The sequence below is a fragment of the Boleophthalmus pectinirostris genome, unplaced genomic scaffold (assembly GCF_026225935.1).
Source record: "Boleophthalmus pectinirostris isolate CB_2022bp ecotype Guang Dong unplaced genomic scaffold, ASM2622593v1 HiC_scaffold_21, whole genome shotgun sequence".
Taxonomy (NCBI): domain Eukaryota; kingdom Metazoa; phylum Chordata; class Actinopteri; order Gobiiformes; family Gobiidae; genus Boleophthalmus; species Boleophthalmus pectinirostris.
Window position 1 is genome coordinate 6,706,434 of NW_026571175.1, and position 17,066 is coordinate 6,723,499.

Sequence of the window (17,066 nt, forward strand, 5' to 3'; positions counted from 1 at the left end):
ACAAAATTTTTGGCCCCATTTACCACAATGTTAACTAAAATTTCAAAGTGATCCAGAATCCAGGATTTCTTCCGGATCACCCCCAAAATGAAATCAGTTCTTCCTTTTCACATTTCCAACAAATCCTGAAAATTTCATCAAAATCGGTCCATAACTTTTTGCTAACAGACAAACAAACAAACAACACAAACAAACGCCGGCAAAAACATAACCTCCTTGGCAGAGGTAAAAAAGCAATACAATCTCCATGGAGACAAGAACTTGGCAGACCCTCCACCACCACAGATCCACAGTGCACCTACAGTATCCATTAGAACAGGTTTTAGATGGCACAAAAACAAGTACAAATACGTAGATGAGCTTTCTTGGAATCTTTCTGGAATGTTCCACAGTATGGCATTAAACATTAGCCAGGCTCACTCCCCCTAGTGCCTTTGCTCAATTTCATTTCTCACACTAGACGGTTCACAAAAAACCTAGAAGTGCAAGTTCAGGCACCAGCCAATCAGCGAAGAGTGATATATTCAGTGTTGTCACCGATTCCCGAGATCGAGGATTTAAAGCCAGAATAAGGAGAATGTTTGGTGAATTTTATCAAGGGGAAAAACGTTATTGCCCTTCTTCCTACGGGATTTGGGAAAAGCTTAATATGCCCGTTAGCCTCTTTAGCAGCGCATTACATACGTCACGACCAAATAGCAGCGACTGGTTAAATGACAAAAAGTACCTGCCTACTGTCCAGCGAACGAATTCCAAAGCTGCAAGGTCAGACGGTTTCTACGAAGTGAAACCCGCTGATGAATCAGGCTAATTAAATGTATATATCTTGCATTTATTCAGTAACATATGTTAATTTCCCAAAATTCACTTGACAAGCTTGTACTCTTGTTGTGAGTGTTGCTTGAAGTAACCTGCTTGTCCATGGAATAGAGTGTGTTTAATGCCTTATTATTAAACATTTCAGCAATACAATCTCCATGGAGATAAGAACTTGACATACCCTCCACCACAAAAGTTCTTCAGTGCACCTACAGACTTGATTAGAGCAGATTTCAAACAAAGTTACAAACACGGAGATGTTCTTTTTGGAATTTTTCTGGAATGTTCCACAATATGGTATTAAACGTATGTATCTTGCATTTATTCAATTACATATGTTACGTTTATTAAATTACATATGGTGATGTAACTTCCTTCCGTCTCCATAGAGCTACTGTATATTTAAAGTGATACTAAGAAACATTTAAAGAAAATCTGTACAATCTCCATGGAGACAAGATCATGTCAGACCCTCCACCAAAAAAGTTCCACAGTGCAGCTACAGAATCCATTAGAGCCGGTTTCAGATGACACAGACACAAACACAAACAAAGAGAGAAGGACACCCAAATGGATCTGTGCACCTCCGTATTTTTATCAAAGCAACTGAACCAAGAAAAGCCCAAAGATATAAAGCAACACAAGATGGACCAAGCCTAAAACACTTTGAATAATAACAAAAAAAACACCAGAGTCGTGTCCAGAAAATAGCCACTTCTCTTGTAATGTGTTTGAATGAGAGATGTGGCTAAAAGCACATCAGAGCCTGGTTTTAAATAAGAGCATAACTGAACTTAATCACCTGTAATTGGACTGACTGAACACGGTGTCTCCAGAACTTTGAGATCTGAATTCATGAATACGGAAATGTGAAGGTGTGAAGTGTGAAAGAAGGAAAGTACAGGTTCGTATATAAAAGTTATCCACATTTGCAAGTAGATTAACATATACAGTATTGGTCACATAAACAGGAATTAGTAACTTCTAAATATTTGGAATATAACAACATGGTTAAAGGTCTACCTAGTAACTTTTCTGGTTCCTGCTACCAACTGTCACTCAGCCTGAAATGTTCCACAGTTTGGCATTAATTGCAGTTATAAATCAGAGCTATAAGTCGTTCCAAAGTATAAGTTGCACCAGCTAAAAAATGTGCAATGAAGAAGAAAAAACATATATAGGTCGCACCGGACTTTAAGTTGCACTTTTTGGGGGAAATTTATTTTATAAAATCAGAGACCAGGAACCGACATTTCATCGAAAGGCAAGTTCTAGTAATAACAATAGAAGAGAGAACAACAGACTGTTAACGTCACATATGAACAGTTCTTCAGATAACTATAGTATAAACAACAGAACAGAACAAGTTTACCAAACTCTCCATCTCACTCCAAATCACTAAATCCATTGAATTCTACATCCTTGGTGCCACTTCTGAGTAACTGCGCGAGGTAATCAGAGCGCCGCTTCCTCATCTGTGTAGCTGTCGTCAGACTCAGCATCAGTTCCAGTTAGAATTATTCCGGCCTTTCGGAATCTCGGCAGGATGGTTTTGGTGTCACTGAAGTCACTTAAATTTAATATTTTCAGTGGTACAGAAGTAATGGTGCGATCGACTGACATGACACCAGAAAGGACAGCGGCTCTTTCTGCAGGAGACATGAGCAAATAGTAGCAGCAGATATTGGCAGACAAGCCTAGGACGCCACCTTAAGGCTGTTAGTGTGAAAATTTTAATATATAAGTCACACACCGGAATATAAGTTGCAGGAAACACCCAAGCTATGAAAAAAAGTGTGACTTATAGTCTGAAAAATATGGTACATGTTTTTTTGTTTATTTTTTGTTTATTTATAATTTTTTTTATGAAGGGTCGGCTACCCATTTGTTCCCTTTGCCTGGAATGTTCCACACTAGAGCATTTATTCAATTCCGCATCTTTTAACTGCTTAATATTTCCTTTAAATACTGTGAGCAGGGTAAATTCTCTAGAGATAAATCTTGTAACTTGCCCGGTGGTGCCTGCTTGTTTCCATGGAGATAAATAGGTTTAATGTCATCGCAGGCAAACGAGACGTGTCCAGGAGTGGTTCAATGTGGAAAATTTTCTATTTGATGGTACTAGCTTCAGGCATGATAAATCCTCGTGTCTCAAGCCAGTTCCATCTTCTTGAAAATGGCTTCTGCATGTGTGTTGACCACCACTGGAACACAACTGGAACACACATTTTAGGGAATGGAGACATAAAGGTGCTGAAAACAGTGCACATTTAAAGGTATATTGATTACGTATATTACACAAAATGGACTCTTGTGAGCTTTGAGCCATGTGATAATGTTGTTACCTCCGCAAAAACAAACCTGGAATAGTCTTGTTTCCTTTATACGTTTGAGTGACCATTTATTATTAGTCTGTCTACATCTCCAAAGCTCAAAATGCTCTGTTCCACCTTGTGATGTCATGAAGCGGTAGTTGTCAAGTTACCTTTAGTTCAGTAAAGATTGACAATTCCAGGGTTGATATCACCCAAATGATTCTAATAAAGGTGTGTGGAATTTAAAAACACAGTTAAGCACTCCCTGTATTACTGCATGACATCACAAGGTGGAACACAGTGTTTTCTGTTAGAACTCTAAATATGCACGGTTTGTGTGTTAAACGTGAGAATAAAACAACACAATTTCAGTTAACATTATAACATACATCAGAACATAGTGTAATATGGATCATTTACATTTTTGGTTTTTAATATTATCGTATTTTTCAGACTCTAAGTGCCACTTTTTTCATGGTTTGGGTGTTTCCCGTGACTTATACTCCGGTGCAACTTATATATTAAAATTTTCACACTGACAGCCACTAGAGGGTGCTTGTGTGTCAGTATCTGCTGCTCCTGTTCCTCCTGTACCACTGTCACTGGGCTCTACTGCACATGTCTCCTGCAGAAAGAGCTGTTGTCCTGCTGCATGTAGTGAAATATGCAGCCGAAAATGGCAATCGAGTAGCAGAAAGAAAGTTTAAAGTGATCGAGAAACTTGTGAGGGGCTGGCGGAAAGCAAGGATGGAGAACACAGCTTCACGGCAACAGGGAGGGTGCGCCATGTAACTTTCCTGGAAGTGACTGGATGGACTAACAAAGCCTGGAGTGACACCGAAACCATCCTGTTGGGATTCAGAAAAGTCATTCATTCTGAGTCTGACAACGCAGAAGAGGAAGTGACGCTCCGTTTACCTCCGGAGGTTGCAGAGTTGCTCAGAAGTTACACTGAGGATGAAGAATTCAATTTAGTGATTTGGAGTGAGATGGAGACTTTGTTAAACTTGTTCTGTTATTTTGTTTATGCCATAGTTATCTGAAGTAAGTAAGTAATTAAGTAAGTAAGTAAGCCTTTATTTATATAGCACTTTTCACAGACATATGTCACAAAGAGGCTTTACAGAGCTTTATAGATTCAGTATTCTTTTCTCTCCACACCCAGTGATGGTAAGCTACTATTGTATTCACAGCTGCCCTGGGGCAGACTGACAGAAGCGCAGTTGCCATGCCAATCGGCGCCATCGGTTGCCTAAGGACAGAACAACAGTTTTGCGACTGGCGCCCCACTGTGACACCTGATTTTCCCAGTGGTCTCCCATCCAAGTACTGACCAGGCCTGGCCCTGCTTAGATTCTAAGATCTGATGGGATCAGGCTTTGTCAAGCTGGTATGGCCACTTAAGAACTGCTCATATGTGACGTTAACAGTCTGTTGTTCTCTGTTCTATTGTTATTACTATAATGTGCCTTTCAAGATGAAATGTCAGTTCCTGGTCTCTGATTTTATATAACAAATTTCCCCCAAAAAATGCGACTTGTAGTCCGGTGTGACTTATATATGTTTTTTTTCTTCTTCATTATGCATTTTTTGGCTGGTGCGACTTATACTCCAGAGTGACTTATAGTCTGAAAAATACAGTAATATTTTTAGTCAGGTCAAATCAGATTTATACATAAGAACATTTAAAAACACCTATATCCTCCTAAAGCGCTGTACAAAGGCATTTTAGTCCATTTAAAGTCCATATTCAAAACTTAATGGTAAAGGACAATACCACAGCTGACAGTGTCTGCACTGGTCTGGATTCAAAATGTGCAAAGTCAAAAATTCAAAAATCTATCTTATTTTCCCAGTATTTAACCTTCAAATGAGGCCACGGAAATCTTTTGTAATTTTGTCATTTTAAATAATAATGACTCACGGTCAATACTCCTCATTTCTCTTTAGACCTTAAAATGATTTCATTCGCTCAAACTATTGGAATTTGCTGAAGTACATCGTTCTACTAAAATCTTCACATTAACACAAGGACCAGTTTTTTTTTTCACCAAAACCTTCATTTAAAAATACAATAAACTGTACAAAAAAGTCTGTGCAAGGTGAACTCTAATTAATCACACATGGTCAGGGCGAGAAATGGCAATTTTAGGTTTTTAAGTGGTTGCATTCAAATTTTTCCATGTAAAATAAATAAAAATACGTTTTTACCCAGTTGTGAAAAGCACGTATAAACTCATCAAGGTGAATTATTAGGACGCTGTGAATGCTTAAGGTAAGCGAGGACATTTGTTATAAACTCAAACATAACTGGAGTTGTGTTTCGTTTCATTTACAGATGTTTCCTTAACGCACAAATCATGCATATTTAGGCTTTTCTCTCAAAAAGAAAACTCTGTTCCACCTTGTGAAGTCATGTGATAATACAGGAAGTGCTTCACTGTGTTTTTAAACTCCAAACACTTTCGGTAGAATTATTTGGATGATTTCAGACCTGAAAATGTCAATCTAGTAGGATGTAACGATATCCAAATCTCTTGGTACGATATTATCACGATATGCATCTCATGGTACGATATCTACTGCAATATTTTGAAGAGGATAATATAATTGTAGATTTTTTTGCTTATAAATACCTTTACAAGATTTTGGTGTGAAAAATATATTTCTTCATGTTGTCTGCACTGAAATGAATCATGAGATATGTGTAGTTCCCTGTTTATAAGTTGTTGCTACTATAAAACTGTGCATTTAAGCAAAGGAACTTGTAATTCGATATATCGTAACTGCCCGTGATATTATTGTGAGACTTTTGACGATACGATATCACAATATTTCCGTTATTGTTACATCCCTATAATCTAGGTAAAATGTACTACTAATTCATGACATCACAAGGTGGAACAGAGCATTTTGAGCTTTGGAGATGTAGACAGACGAATAATAAAGAATTACTCAAACATGTGAGAATGAAACAAAACACAAGTCCATGTATGTTTTTGATGTAACAACTTTATAACATGGCTTTAAAGGTGCATTGTGTAACTTTTCTGGTGGAAGGTCAAATGCTTTTCTCCACAGATATGTTACTGCTTTGTCTGGAATGTTTCACAGTATGGCATTAAACCTTTCTTTCTTCATGGAGACCAAACCAAGCTAAGTTACAGGTCAGATCTGTGGAGAAGCAAGCCCATTCACAGTCAGGACGCCTGTTTTTCAAGAGTTTTTTTTTTTTTTTTTTAAGGTATTCTAGGTATTATTAGGTGTTTTTCTAGATATTCTAAAACCACCTGTAATTGAATAGAACTGTATTTTTTGGATTATGAGTCGCACTTTTTTGGTCCTGAGACTTATACTTCAGTGCGACTTAGATATTAAAATGTTCACACTGACAGTCGTGAGAGGGTGCTTGTATGTCAGTATCTACTACTCCTATTGCTTATGTACCACTTTCACTTTGCTCTTCTGTGCATGTCTCCTTGCATGTGTTTTGCTGCAAGTAGTGAAATATGCAGCTGAAAACGGTAATCAAGCAGCAGACAGAAAGTTTGGAGTGAGCGAGAAACTTGTGAGGGACTGACGGAAAGAAGGGATGGAGCACACAGCTTCACGGCAACTGAGAGGGTGCACCATTCAACTTTCCTGGAAGTCAGTGCATGGATCGATAAAGCCTGGACTTCACTGACAACTAAAACCATCCTGTCGGGATTCAGAAAGGCCAGAATAATTCTACCTGGATCTGATGCTGAGTCTGACAACAGCTTCGCAGAAGAGGAAGTGGCGCTCCGTTTACTTCCGGAGGTCACGGAGTTGCTCAGAGGATTTCAACAGATTTTGTGATTTGGAGTGAGATGGAGAGTTTGGTAAATTTGTTCTGTTCTGTTGTTTATGCTATACGTAGTTATCTGAAGAACTGTTCATATGTGACGTTAACAGTCTGTTCTGTTGTTTTTACTAGAACTTGCCTTTCAAGATGAAATGTCAGTTCCTGGTCTCTGCTTTTATAAAATGAATTTCCCTCAAAAAGTGTGACTTATAGTCTGGTGCGACTTATAAATCTTTTTTTCTTCATTATGCATTTTTTGGCTAGTGCGTCTTATAGTCCAAAGCGACTTATTGTCCAAAAAATAAGGTAATAATGTAAGGTATGGCTGTTAAATGCCATACTGTGGAACATTCCAGATCAATGACATATCCATGGAAACAAGGAGGTAACAGAAATAGTTACACAGTGCACCTTTAGAACTCACAAGAGTCAATTCTGCGTAATATAGAACCTTAAATTATGATCTTAACTTTTCAATTTTGTATTTCCTACTTTTAATTCATGAGGTCATTCTTCTTAAAGTACTTTAGTGTCTTGGAGGTATTTGTAGTTTCATGTATAATGGGTTTTATGAATGCATATCCTTCTTATCGCAGTAATGGGAGTCTAGCAGCTCAAAAAGCCATTGTAAGTGAAAGGGCTTTTGAACTGTAAATATTCATAGCATCTTAAATGAAAGCTTTACATAAAACAGGTTTAGAGTCAAAGAAATGGAGAAGGCAACGGGAGCTTCCAAAAACTACATCTGAAGTGTAATAGTTTTCCCCCATAGACCATGATGCATTATTCATGGGCTTTGAACATTGGTAATACATCTTTAAATACGTACAAATATGTCCGTGCAAGCAAAAAGTAGTCGTGTAGACGGAGCAGTGCAGTGTAAATGAGGTGAGAAACAATAGCTGTCTCAAAACGTAAAAAAAAAAAAAGAAGTTACTGGTGAAATTGAAAAACTGAAATGAAATGGACTATTGACTAAAAACTATTGAGTGACAATGCAGAATTATTCAAACACGTCTGAAGGAACACAAAGTATTTGCGGGTATTGTCTGATAATGAAATGCAATTTATACGTTGTCTAAAGCTATTCATCACCGTTTAAAGTGCTGTTTCTGATTTGTGCGGTTTTAAAAATGGAGAAAAACAAAACAATGTATTTATTTGAAACCGTTTGCATTCGTCCAAAGTTATTCCTCAATTACCTTATACATTTAGAGCATCTTAAATATTCACCATCATGAGTTTATAAGTGCTTTTCACAACTTTCAGAGACCAATTTAGAGTTTTGGAATCACAGTAAAGCTAACAACAACTATCATGCCAACTAGAAATGCAGTGATCCAGCTTTTTCAGCTCTGATACTGATATTGATACTTATAATACCGTCGTTTTGCGAGAATTCACGTGGTTCGGAGGGACGTAGTCAAGGCAGAGGCCACTTATTATCAAGGCAGCCTCCTTCAATATAAAGTCCTGCGAGAAACACTGATATCTCCAGTACTGTCCTATAGTGACATGTGACCTGAGGGACCAGGACTGAATCAGGACTAAACCAGGACTGAACTAGAACTAAACTTGGATGAGTGTTGGGCCCAGAAGTGTGCCCAGGTAGACCGTCGGGTGACAGCAGGGGAAAGGACCGGCAGCCGTCATCCGATCGCGCTTTGCAAACACCCTGCTCTGAGGGCTCGGGGTTCTCTCTATCTCTCTCTCTCCAAGTCCAAGGTTAGTCCTGGTGTAGTCCTGGTTTAGACCTGGTTTACACCTGGTTTAGACCTGGTGTAGTCCTGGTGTAGTCCTGGTGTAGTGCCTGGTTTAGACCTGGTTTAGACCTGGTGTAGTCCTGGTGTAGTCCTGGTTTAGACCTGGTTTAGACCTGGTTTAGACCTGGTGTAGTCCTGGTGTAGTCCTGGTGTAGTCCTGGTGTAGTCCTGGTTTAGACCTGGTTTAGACCTGGTGTAGTCCTGGTGTAGTCCTGGTTTAGACCTGGTGTAGTCCTGGTTTAGACCTGGTTTAGACCTGGTGTAGTCCTGGTGTAGTCCTGCTGTAGTCCTGGTTTAGACCTGGTTTAGACCTGGTGTAGTCCTGGTGTAGTCCTGGTGTAGTCCTGGTTTAGACCTGGTGTAGTCCTGGTGTAGTGCTGGTTTAGACCTGGTTTAGACCTGGTGTAGTCCTGCTGTAGTCCTGGTGTAGTGCTGGTTTAGACCTGGTGTAGTCCTGGTGTAGTCCTGGTGTAGTCCTGGTTTAGACCTGGTTCAGTTCTGGTTTAGTCCTTCTGATCCAGTCACTTAAAAAATCCCCACTACACCACTGGTAATTAATCATATTAATACATAGTAATAATCATAATTATAATCGATTGGCGTAGCAGCTACAGATGCAGTTTACTGCTTTGTCTGGTTCGCTCTCTGACTGTCCAGTCAGCGGCTCTGAATCCGGTGAGGTCATACGCCCGCTGGAATGCCCTGGCGACACCAACTCAAAATCTGATTGGTTGAAGAGGCAGTTTCATGGACATTTATTTTGTGTTTTAGTTCCTGCAGAATAGATTGTGAAGACCTCGGGGACACTTCTTTGACTTTCACTCTACCTGGCAACAAATGATGGCTGAAATGTGATTGCTTTAATAAATTGCAAATGCTTTAATAGGAAAATCCATGTGTGGAAGCAGCACAAGCATCAGAAAAGCTCTGAAAGGAAGAGGACAGACCATTTGAAATTGTTTAATAATAATATAATTAACATCAGTCTGCGATTCAGTCTGTGATCCTGACGACCCACCACTGCCTAGCACCAATCGATATCAAGAGACCAATATGCAATCCAAGCAAATTTCCTGGATCAACATCCCTAATGCTAACAGTGCACTTCCTGATAATCAGAAAATAAACTCCATTATAATTAGGTGGATTTATTTTGACCTCACGAGCTTCTTCTAAAATTTGAGGTACAGGCTTTTAACCAAGCTACTGTAACCTTTGCCACTTAAAGCTCAAATTGCAAATGTTGTGACGTGACTTGTATAACCTCAATTATTTTCAGCCATTTTCCGACTCCTGTTAAAAGTTTGGTCGAACTTTGTGTGATGTAATCCTCATTTGGAGTCACTTTGAATACAGACAGATACAGGCAGATTGAAACGGTCAGAAGCGGCAGAGACCTGTCATTACTCGGAGAGGGGAACAGTTCCAATTGAAAGTCAGAGCAAAACACATGCAGATGGTAATGGCACTGTGGGGAGCGGGGGGGGGGGGGGGGTCAGGTCTAAGGTTTAAACACAAATACAGCTCGATGTTACACAGACACTTTGTAAAGCCCATGAAACTGGAACAAAAGTACTTTAAAGGCCTCATTACGGCTGCACTGATACTATATTGTGCTGTATGCATCCATATTGGACATTTTCTCTCTCTCTCCTTCCCTCTATACATTTCTCTCTGCCTTTCAAGATGAAATGTCAGTTCCTGGTCTCTGATTTTATAAAATACATTTCCTCAAAAAGTGCGACTTATAGTCCAATGCGACTTATATACAGTGTTGGGAAGGTTACATTTAAAATGTATTCCCCTACAGATTACAGATTACATACCCCAAAATGTAGTTTGTAACGGAATCCATTAAATTACTTTAAGTGGGTAACGTAATCTGAATACTTTGGATTACTTGATTTGCTGTAGAGAAGCAAAGACTAGGATACTTAAGCGTATTAAAAATATCCGTGCAGCATGATTCTATCCTATGTTACTGCCCCAGGCCTTAGCTCTAATTTGTTTGTGTGATTTTTGCCCACTTCTCTTGATTCCTGCTGTGGGAGCCCTGGTCCGTGATTGGTGGGGCAAGTCGACGCCCACCTCACCTGCAGCCACCGCCCCCTATTTAAGGAGATGACCAGCACCTGTTCGGGGCTGCTGGCCTTGGTGGCCAGTCTGCCTGTTTGTGTTTGTGTGTGTAGTTTAGTATAGTTCTGTTTTGTGCCTTTTTTGATTTGGTCACTCGATTCTGTTTGTGGGTTTATGTGGTTTAATTTGGGGAACTTGTGTTTAGGTTTTGTGTGTGTCCCTTAATTTTACCACTCGTTATTGTGTAAGCCTGTGTGACCCCTTTTGTGGTACAAAACCTGTTGTCTGTAGTTTTGTTTCTTAGTTAGGCTATTTTCTGTATATTTTAGTCTTTTGTTAATTTACCTTTTACATTCCTCTTAATTAAACATTGTTTATTTTATTCCATTTTACATCTTGGTTTTATTTTTGTTACTTCCCTCACCCCAAACGAGCTGGGTCATAACACCTGTTAATCCTGTTTTATCCTGTTTTAGACCTGGTATAGATCTAGTTTAGTCCTGGTTTAGTCCTGGTTTAGTCCTGGTTTAGTCCTGGTTTAGTTTCCAGCAATGAGTGGAATTACCGGAAAAAAAAAAAAAAAACAAAATAATAATAATAATAATAATAATAATGATGTGAAAACAGGAAAATACCACCATGTAATCCATTTATTTCAACAAAGTAACTGTAATCTAATTACCACTCATTGAAACTGAATACAGTTACTAATAATTTGTACTCAGATTACTTAACTCCAGTACATGTAATCTGTTACTCCCCAACACTGCTTATATATGTTTTTTTTTTCTTCTTCATTGCACATTTTTGGGCTGCTTGTGACGTATACTCCGGAGCTTATAGTCGGTACACACAGTTTACTCGACCTTTAAGACGATTTAATTGAGCTGCAAACTCCAAAATTAAAATGAAATGGTGATGTTTACATGTCATTTTAATATCTCCAGAAATCAGATTTTGAGAGTGCATTTAACTGCAACCAATGTTCTTGGTTGAATAAAAAAGTTGACCCTGTGAGCAGCTTTTGTATGAGTTGGTACACTACAAAATTATTAGTAAAATGTATAGATTACATATTACAGTCTCATTTTATTTCTTATTTAGTAGGGGTGTAACGATATCAAGTCTCACGGTACGATATTTATTGCGATATGGCAGGAAGGCTCACAATTAGGGATGTAACGATACTCAAATCTCTCTGTACGATATTTTCATGATATACATCTCATGGTACGATATTTATTGCGATATTTTGTGGCGGCTAAACATCTGAAACTATGAATATGCTACTTTTTCCTCTTAAAATGTCTCGACAAGACTTAATCCAAAGAACTAAGACTTAAAAGTGTTAGAACTGTTATTTCTTCTTGTAGTCTGCACTGAAATAGAGCAAAGGATCATGGTCTATGTAGTTCTTTCTGTCTTTTTGTAGCTATTGCTGCATCATAACTTTTAATTTAAGCAAAGAGACTTGTAATTCGATATATTGTGATGGTCCATGATATTATTGTGAAAACTTTGACGATACGATATCACAATATTTTGTTTTTTGTTTAATTATTTAGCAGCTTTTCCTGTACAATTACATGATTCTGTGACACTTTTTAAAATTAATTTTTAAAAACCTTCGCCTTAGTAACTTTGGGCGAACACCTGCTTGTGTCTTACTGGAGATGTTGGTTTGTCTGGAATGTTTCACGGTGCAGCATTTTCTTTGTCCATCTTGCGTTTATTCCATTACAAGTGTTTTAGTGTTAGAAAATACTTGGATTTTCAGAGTTCAAATCCGTCTTTCTGTATCTTTTCTTAAACCGTAAAGCCGACTCACTCTCTCTATCTCTCCTGTGTTTGTGCCGAAATTTGTTCTGACCTCTCTCTCTCCTTCCCTCTATCCATTTCTCTTTTTCCTTCTAACCTTTCCTCCTTCACTGTCTCCTTTCCTCTTTATCTTATGCTCTCCCTTTCTCTGTCTCCAACTTTCTCTTTCTGTCTCGTCACATTCCTGCTCATCTCTCTCTCTCTGTCTCTTCTCTTCAACTCTCTCGCTTTCAACCCTTTCTCCTTTGCTCTCACTCTTTCTATCGATCTTTTCTTTTCTTCTCTCTCGTCTCCCTATCTCTCTCTCTCTATTTATCTTTCCCTTTACCCCCACACCAAAAACAACAAAACGTCCAACATGGCTCTCTCTTTCTCTGTCTCCCTCTCTTTTTTCCTCTCTCTCTTCTCACTCTTTCATCCCTCCATATGGTCCAACAAGTCTCTCTCTCTTTCTTCCTCTCCCCCCTCTCGCTCGCTCTCTGTCCCATCTCTCTCTTCCTCTCTCTGTCTTTTCCTGTTTTTCTCTCTCTCTGTCTTCCTCTTGGTCTCCCGCTTTCCCCTCTCTATCCTCCTCTTTCTCTGTTTTTACTCATCTCTCTTCCTCTTGGTCTCTTTCTTTTGCCTCTCTGTCTTCTCTCTATCTGTCTTTCCCCTTCTGTCTCTCTTTCTCTCTTCCTCTTGGTCTCCTTCTTTCCCCTTTCTGTCTTCCTCTCTATCTGTCTTTCCCCATATATCTCTCTCTCTCTTCCCTTTGGTCTCCTTTTTTCCCCTGTCTCTCTCTCTCTCTGTCTCTCTCTCTGTCTTTCTCCATATCTCTCTCTTCCTCTCTCTCTCTCTTTCCCCGTCTCTCTCTCTCTCTCTTCCTCTTGGTCTCCCTCTTTCCCCTCTCTATCTTCCTCTCTCTCTCTGTTTTTACTCGTCTCTCTTCCTCTTGGTCTCCTTCTTTCCACTCTGTGTCTTCTTCTCTCTATCTGTCTTTCCCCGTATCTCTCTCTCTCTTCCGTTTGGTCTCATTTTTTCCCCTCTCTATCTTCCTCTGTCCCTCTGTCTTTACTCGTCTCTCTCTCTTCCTCTTCCTCTCTCTCTCTGTCTTTCCCTGTTGCTCTCTCTCTCTTCCTCTTGGTCTCCCTCCCTCTGTCTTTCCCCATCTCTCTCTCTCTCTCTCTCTCTCTCTCGGTCTCCCTTTTTCCCCTCTCTATCTTCTTCTTCTCTCTGTCTTTCCCCATCTGTCTCTCTCCCTCTTCCTCTTTGTCTTTACCCTCTCTCTCTCTCTCCTCTCTCTCTCTCTCTCTCTCTGTCAGGGTGTGAAGTTCAGACTTGGGTTAGTCTTGTATGTGGACAAATATGTTATATCTCTCTCTCTCTTCCCTTTGGTCTCCTTTTTTCCCCTGTCTATCTTCCCCTCTCTCTCTCTCTCTCTCTCTCTCTCTGTCTTTCTCCATATCTCTCTCTTCCTCTTCCTCTTGGTCTCCCTTCTTCTTCTCTCTGTCTTTACTTGTCTCTCTTCCTCTTGGTCTCCCTCTTTCCCCTCTCTGTCTTCTCTCTATCTGTCTTTCCCTGTATCTCTCTCTCTCTTACTCTTGGTCTCCCTTTTTCCCCCTCTCTATCTTCCTCTCTCCTTCTCGCTCTCTTTGTCTTTCACCGTATCTCTCTCTCTCTTCCTCTTGGTCTCCTCTTTTCCCCTCTCTATCCTCCTCTCTCCCTCTGTCTTTACTCATCTCTCTCTCTTCTTCTTTCTCTCTCTGTCTTTCCCCGTCTCTCTCTCCCTCTCTCTTCCTCTCGGTCTCCCTCTTTCCCCTCTCTATCTTCTTCTTCTCTCTGTCTTTCCCCATCTGTCTCTCTCCCTCTTCCTCTTTGTCTTTACCCTCTCTCTCTCTCTCCTCTCTCTCTCTCTCTCTCTCTGTCAGGGTGTGTAGTTCAGACTTGGGTTAGTCTTGTATGTGGACAAATATGTTTCTTTGAAAGTGGATATACTGTACGTGCGTCTGTGGTAAAAGCAGAGGAAAGTGCACAGGAGATGGACTCAAATAAAAGACTTCATATAACAACAACAGAGTGTCTTTTTAGAGTCATTTTTAACCCAGCTCTCTAAACCTGATGCACCGTACCCAGAATACCGGCTTAAACTAACACTTATCATTATAAATAAAGTAATAACACAATAACTGGAGTTGTCACACTCAATGATTATGAAACAAATATGCACTGAAAAGTACATTTATTTAAAATATCATGTAAAATGGACTCCTGTGAGCATTAAACCATGTTACAATGTTGTCACCTCCTCAAAAACACACCTGGAGTTTTGTTTTGTTTCATTCATACAAATCTGTCGACATTTCCAAAGCTCAAAATGCTCTGTTCCACCTTGTGATGTCATGAAGCAAAGATAACAGCTATATGTCATTTCCTCAAGGCAGGTTCACACCAGAGCGTCAAAAAACGCCTTGACGCCTCTATTTGGACGCCTTTGCTTTTGAGTTTGACGCCCCCGACACGTCTCTTTAACTCTGTGGATGAACGGGAGAAAAATACTTGACGCTGCTGCCCTGGACACAAGTGCCCAGTCCCGGCTCTTTTACCAAAACAATTTCAGACCAGGCTGAGAGAGACTTTAGTGTATTTATTACGTAAAATCATCTGCAGAGGAGATTGGGTCAACAACTGCAGCGTATATATATTTATACTCCGCGAATGACACTGATTCAGTCCTGGTCTAGTCCTGATTTAGTCCTGGTTCTGGTGTTGTCCTTGCGATCCGCTTGGTGACTGACGTGTATATATTTATGCTCCGCTAATGTTTGTGGCTCTGGTTCTCAGGTTTTTCTTTCTTCCTGATAATAACGTCGCTACGTCACCGGACACTCCTCCCTGATTGGTTGACGAGAAAAGTTCGGCATTTTCAACTTTCTAGCGTCGACACCAGATTCGCGCCTCACTGATGCCCGACGATGTGCCGCAAAAACGCCGGACGCCTAAAATCACATAGATTTTACATAGAAACTGGACGCTCTGGTGTGAAGCCTCCTTCAGTCGTCCAGGTAGAATCCATGGCAAAGGAGAAATTCAATTTATCAACTGGACAAAAGTTTATTTTCGTCGAATATATTTCACACTGTCTTTTATCTGCCTGCAGGGACGAGTTAACTGCACTGAATCTAGTTTTAGTTTCAGAGTAGTTTCAGTGGAGTTAGCTCCTCCCTGCAGGCAGATATAAGACAGTGTCCACCAGTGTCTGACCAGAACTAAAGAAACAACTTTTGTCCAGTTGACAAATTGAATTTCTCTGTTGCTAAAGTTAACAGCTACATTTGACCTTTTGTTCAGTAGAGTTTGACAATTCAAGGGTTGAAATCATCCAAGTGATTCTAGTGACGCACTGGAGCACTTCCTGTATTACCACATGACAGGAGAGTGTGGAGGAGAGTGTTTTCTGTTTGAGAGAAGAACTCAGGCTAAATATTCAGGGTTTGTGTGTTGAACATGTGTGAATGAAACAAAACACAACTACAGGTCTGTTTGAAGAGGAAACTACATTATAACTAATCTGATTCATCAGCCGGTTTCACTTTGTGGAAACCATCTGACCTCGCAGTGTTAGAATTTGTTCGCTCAACAGTTGACGGGTACTTTTTTAAAATTTAACCAATCGCTGCTATTTGGTCACTTTTCCCAAATCCTGTAGGAAGAAGGGCAATAACGTCTTTCCCCTTGATAAAATTCACCAAACATTCTCTTTGTTCCAGCTTTAAATTCTCGATCTCGGGAATCGTTGCCGACACAGAATGTCTGACTTTGTCTACGTCCATCTCGACCACTTTGTTTACTGTTGTGCTGTACCACAAAAAGGGACCCGGTCATGGCTTCACAGCTCTTCGCTGATTGGCCAGTGTGTGGTCTACTACTTCTGGGGTTCATGCAAACCTTCTAGTGTATTCTGATTCCTGACCTAGTTGCTGGAGAGAAATGAAATTGAGTGGAGGCACTAGATGGCTCCAGCCTGGCTACTTTATAACATAGATCAAAAAATAGTGTGATATGGGCCTTTTAAATATATGTTGAGCTACTCCCTGTTTCTAAAATCAGCATTAAAATCTAAAAATGCACCTTTGTTCTGCAGTCTTTATTTAGTTTTTCTTATATATCAAATTCACAACGTTTTATAATGAATCTGGCCGATGTGTCAGATTTGAACGATGGACTTTGCTGTGTAAATGTCAGATTGCAGATTTCTTGACCTGGTTTATTGTCATTTATAATTACAGGCTCAAAGATCAACATATTCTCTGACTGCATAAATAAAACCAAAAATGATTTGTTTCAGAATGCGGTGGCCTGATTCGACCCCGTAGTGGAGGTGGAAACAATCCTTTTTTATTTGTTATGAGGGTTCAGACCGAGAGCCAAAAAAGAGCCGTAAACTTCCGCCTCTGCTTCACTTCGCCGAAT

General features: G+C 39.8%; 1 protein-coding gene and 1 pseudogene across 1 annotated transcript in view; both read right to left on the reverse strand.

The window, feature by feature from the left end:
* The window catches only part of grin2da (glutamate receptor, ionotropic, N-methyl D-aspartate 2D, a), a 414,138-nt gene that overhangs the window by 253,678 nt on the left and 143,394 nt on the right, over positions 1–17,066 (reverse strand). The gene's annotated exons all lie outside the window — the stretch shown is intronic.
* Positions 4,421–4,538, reverse strand: LOC129410178 (5S ribosomal RNA; annotated as a pseudogene).